Source organism: Erinaceus europaeus, chromosome 6 (genome assembly GCF_950295315.1).
Source record: "Erinaceus europaeus chromosome 6, mEriEur2.1, whole genome shotgun sequence".
NCBI lineage: Eukaryota > Metazoa > Chordata > Mammalia > Eulipotyphla > Erinaceidae > Erinaceus > Erinaceus europaeus.
In genome coordinates this window covers 64,231,002-64,236,613 of record NC_080167.1, presented here as the reverse complement: position 1 = coordinate 64,236,613, position 5,612 = coordinate 64,231,002, and positions in this window count along the sequence as shown.

Sequence of the window (5,612 nt, the reverse complement as noted above, 5' to 3'; positions counted from 1 at the left end):
GGACAAGGGGTGGCAAGAAAATCAACCTGCAGCTTGCTCTCCAGACGAACTGGAGGTGACACCTGGTTGGCCCCTGACACACGTCCCCAGGGATGCAGCTTGGCCGGGAGCCTCTGAGAGCCTCTGAGAGGCCTGACCTCTATCACCAGAATGACCCAGACTGAGGCCTCTACTGAATCACTGATGGAGAACAGGACAGACACACCTGCTTCGGACAGGTATCTGGACGACTGCTTGGCCTAACACCTTCTGCTAGAGTGGCCTTCGCTCTGGGTGGCACCAAGGAGAGAGAGAGGGGCAGCCCAGGGCGCCTGGGACATGGCTTGCCCAGGCACTGCTTCCCAGCATCTCGCTGTGCTGGCCATGAGGACACATCTGCCAGGTGACCCCCCCACACACACACACACACACAAGTGGGTGGGGACTGGCCAGCTCATAGGGGTCCCAGGATTGGTGCCCAAGACCGAAAGACTCAGTGGGCCCCACCTCGCCAATCCCTGCCCTGGGCAGCCCACCCATTCTGAGGACCCTGGGGACCTTGGAAACGAGAAAATTTGCTGCAGCCATCCAGCCAGTCACCCTGAAAATGAGGCTTTTTTCCCCGAGCCAATGGCTTTCTTGGGACTGAGGGAGTCTGACCCTGCTTCCTGCCAAGCACAGACGGCTGGGCACTGAGACCAGGCCCAGCTCTCCCCTGGAAAGTTCTTACAGAATCCTTGACAGAACACAGCTCCCACTCTTTGAGGAGTAGGGAGGAGCACAGACACACCTTCCTGTGTGTAGTGGAATTCAGGTGGGAGCCTGAGTCAAGTAGCCAAACATCACAGACCTGGAGTCCCAGGAAAGGCCAGTGCCAGACAGCAGAGCCTGGCTGTCGGTTCCTGCCCTGCCTGCTCTCTGTCACACTTCCCACAAGCTCCAAGGAAGCTTTGCACCTCATAGGCCCCAGAAGAGGCTCAGCAGGAAGAACACACAATGTGAAGCCCCGGGTTCTAGCCCCAACACCACATGGGAGCATCGTGGGTGGTACCTAGAGAGCTTCATGAATAGGATGGCAGTGCTGTGACAACTGTCCTTCTCTCTCGTAAGAATAAAAAAATTAAAAATAAAGCCTAGGAGGTCCCTCTGATATACTGTATGTTGGAGGCCCAAGGAACCATCCCTGCATATGAAATAAAAAAAGACAGTGGCACACCCTGTTGAGCGCATACATTACCATACATGAGGACCCAGGTTCAAGCCCCCGCTCCCTGCCTACAGGGGGTCCTTCATAAGGGTGAAGCAGGGCTGCATGTCTCTCTCTCTCTCTCTCTCTCTCTCTCTCTCAAGATATATATATATGTCTTCTCCTCTCAGTTTCTCTCTGTCTTATCAAATAAAAAAAAAAGGAAATGAAAAAATGGCCTCCAGGAGCAGTGGATTCCTAGTGCCAGCAGTAATCCTGGTGGCGACAAAAAAAGGGAACACCCAGTTGAGGCTTCAAGCCCCCAAGCCCCACTTGCCAGGGGTGTTTGATGGGCAGTGGAGCAGTGCTGCAAGTGTCTTTTTCTATCTCCCACTCTCCCTATTTATCTCTGTCTCTATGAAAAAAAAAGAAAAAAGAAATGACCACCAGGAGTGGTGGAGTCATCATGTAGGCACCAAGCCCCAGGACTAATCTTGCTGACAAGAAAAGAAAGAAAAATTTTTAAAAAGGAGGTCTTTTCACTGCAGGTCTGTGAATGTAGTCGAATCATGGAAGGCCTGGGCCCCCACCTCTCGCTGTGAATCAGCCTCGATCCGCTGTCCCAGACAACTTGAGCCCTGCCCCGGAGCAGAACTCTGAACGGCTAACAGCCAAAGCAGCCTGTCTCCACCACACAAGGTGTCAGAACCAGGCCTCAGGCCATCTTGTGCTCTTCAGCTCTGCCCGTCCTGCCAGGGGACTGTGGGATCAGTCTGGGCGTCCCTAACTGCACAGAGCAGGGGCTTGTTCACTGGAACCTTCTCCAGCTACTGTTTGAGGGCTTAGTGTCCCCTCTTCAACTCGTGAACTACGTGAGCAGGCAGACAGTACAGCCGAGGGGTGGGCTTTGTGAGGCACCACTGTTTCACTCAAACACCCGTGGGTGTGAGGAGAAGCGTCATGTATGCGCAGATGCCATCTGGTCTCCACGTCGCTGTCTGTCTAGACACCACAAGTGGCAAGCAAACACCCTCCCCCAGGAGCTCTGCACTCCACACACTAGCAACGTTGACACGTCCTGCCTGGGTGGCAGGGGCCTGTCCATCATTTGTGTCTGACCACTTGGCTCTCCTGCCCCAGATCCCTTTCCCAGGGCAGTGCCTGGGCTCCATCCTGACCCTCCCCCACACACACACACACACACAGACACACACACTTACACCGAGATACTTTCTTCACAGAAAGGTTCTTATACAAAGAGAATCCTAAGTAACTCCATTCAGGGGCCCGGAGGTAGCTCTCTGCGCGGAGCACACACTTTACCAGGCTCCAGGAGCCAGGTTCGAGCCCCCAGCTACCACATGGGAGCACCCACAGAGAATTTTCATGAGCGATGGTACACTGCTGTGTTGTGTCTCTTTGCTTTTCTCTCTCTCTCTCTCTCTCTTTCTGTGTGTGTGTGTGTGTGTGTGTGTTTCTCCCAGTCTCTTGTCTTCTATCTGAAAAGATAATAATAATAGTTTCAGCATGTTGTTCTGATAATCAGCTGGGTGCCTCACACTGATAACTCCGCTGTCTTGTACATGCACCAAGGAGAACAAGGAGTGTGTGCAGATGCACATTTTCTCTTCTCTTCCTGAACCAGAGCCCCACTCAGCTCTGGCTTCTGGTGGTGCTGGAGATTAAACCCAGGATCTCTGGCCCTTTAGGCATGAAAGTCATTTGCACAGCCATTATGCTGTCTCCTAAGCCCACATTTTATTTTTTGCTATGAACTTTTCACTATAAATGGAGCCAGGTCAGGGCTGCAGGAGGGGCCGTCTCGGTCTTTTTTTTCTCCTCCTGGGCTGCCCAGTTCCTTTGCGTCTCTCCCCTCCAGCTGACCTCCTGCACTTCTTCCTTGTGTTTACATCCACACTCCGGTCGCCTCAGGATGGGCCCTGGCTTATTAATTTTTACTCTTCACAGCGGTGGGAACCTACAACAAGCTCTCCCACACCTCCTGCTTCTCGGCAACAACACCTCAGAACGCTCCCCAGTCGGAGGAAGCAGTGCGAAATCATTCTTCTGAAAGTCCCCCGGCCTGCTAGGGTGTGCGCACAGAACCCCGTTTTGTGATTCCAGCACTGTGATGAGACTCTGGAGAGTGTGACCCCACCGAGCACTCCCAGGGCCCCAAGGGCAGGGCGTGGGGTAGGGGCTCTAGGGAATTCCAGGAGTGACTTGGGCGCTAAGATACAAGTAGGTGTGGAAAGCCATCTCTCATTTTCAGCTGTGATCAAGTGGATCCACTGCAACCTGCCCGTGGGAAGTTGAGTGCGTCTGTAGCTTTGGATCATCACCCACTGGTGCTGAGGAGGTGTGTGTCGGTCACTGTGGTCTGAGTTCCTGCAGCTGATGTGGGACTGTTGTCACGGGGCCCAGTGTGTGACTGGTCCCCAGAGTCCATCTGACCAAGCTGCTCTGTCACCACCTGAAGACAGACAGACGACGGCTGTGCAAGGAGTCAGGCCATGGCCAACAGATAGACATACAGACAAATGGGCCATGGCCAGGGGTCAGGTCTACCCAGACAGGCCAGTGGATGGGCTGTGGCTGAGGACTGCTAGGAACTGGGCCTTTCCAGACAGACAGACACAGCAACACCAACACACAGGCTGCAGTATGAGCTGGACCTGCCCAGACGGACAGACAGACAAGAAGCTGTATGAGAGCTTCTCCCCCACCCTACCCCCGGCCACGTGATAGTTCTGGGTGAGGAGGGGGTGGGGGGATTTGTTTCTTGTTGCCTGCCTACCATCAGACCTTTGGTCTCTGGTGTCAGGCACATTTGCTGCCCATAAGGCAGCTCTGCTTCCCTGGCCGCCAACCCCCCACACACACACCCGTTAGGAGCCTGCTTCCCGCTCACAGTCCCCCTTTGTTCGCCTCAATTGATTCATTCCACCCGGTTTATGACCCAGCCATTCATTTCACTTAACTCCCGGCATGGCTGTGGGAGCACGGCTGACCAGAGTGGCTGACCAGAGCGGCCAGCCACGGGGCCTCCAATTAGCCGCCTCCTCTCTGGCCCCTGTGGACCCTGCTTTTGTTTCGCAGAGGCAGGAAGGTCCAGTCACTGCATGTATGAAGAAGCACTGCAACAGAGGCTCTGCTACATAGCAGCAGGAGAAGGGACCCCCAAGGGCTGAACAGAGGTCAGGTTTGGGGTGACTGGACCTACTTCACCAGACAGGAGGGCAGCCCAATGGGCTTAGGGGTGTCCTGGTCCCCTAGGCCGGTGGGTTTGGAGGTGTTCACTCCTGGTACCTAGTATAGAAGTCTGGTCCAATGGGCTTGGGAGTGTCCTGTCCTGGTCCTTTGGATGGGAGCCTGACCCAGTTGGTTTGAAGTATCCTAGTTCTTAGGGAAAGAATCTTTGGGGTACCTTGGTCCCCAGCAGAAGCCTGCTACAGTGGATCTGAGGTGACTAGTCCTGGTCCCCAGGGTGGGAGCATGGCCCTCACCCTTACTGAGCCCCACCTGACCCAGTGAGTGTCCAGGGAGGCTGTGGCCTGGCAGAAAGCCCCTATTCTGCCGCAGTGGTCTGGGAGGGCCCTGATGCGCTTGCTGAAGCAACGCTGACGTACAGGGCTACGGCACTGCCCGGAGACCCTGGTTAAAATAGAAAGCAGTCTCTTCTCAAGCTCCCTGTGCTCTTTGTTGAGTTCAGCTCAGTAAGGAAATGAGTGTTTACTGACGCTTGTCCGAGAGAGGAACCTCAAGCCTCTCCCAGATCAGACACCCGCCGTGGACTCTGTTCTCTGTCCTTCAGAATCCATCATGGCCACCTGCCCTTTGGTCCTTTCTCCTCACTCCTCTCCCTGGCCTCACCCATCTCAGAGCTGGTTGCCTCACAGAAGGAGCCCCCTAGCCCGCTTGAGAAACCCACTTAGTCATTTCCCAAACCCTAACCTATGCCAACATGTCAGAAACAAAAGAAAATCAAACAGCTGCTTAGATGTATAAAATAGGCCAGGCGGTTAAAGAGTGAAAGATCTGTTGTTCCCCTGGGTCAATATATAAAATCTTTATGAGGGTCATGAGGGAGGCCACGTTCTGCTGCTCTCAAGCTCATTTCAGTGACTTCCAAAGGAAAAAATATGCTGAAGAAGGTGTCCCACAGTGGCTGTCCCTGTGTTCTGCTCAGGGTTTCCGCCCTGAGAGCTACAGCATCAAGCGCCGCGTCTGCAGGTGTCAGTGCCAGCTCCGTCTCAGCTCAAAACTCTGAGGTCTAGAAAACACTTTATTTTTATTTTATTTTTTATTTATTTGTTTATTCTCTTTTGTTGCCCTTGTTGTTTTATTGTTGTAGTTATTATTGTTGTTGTCGTCATTGTTGTTGGATAGGACAGAGAGAAATGGAGAGAGGAAGGGAAGACAGAGAGGGAGAGAGCAGACCTGCTTC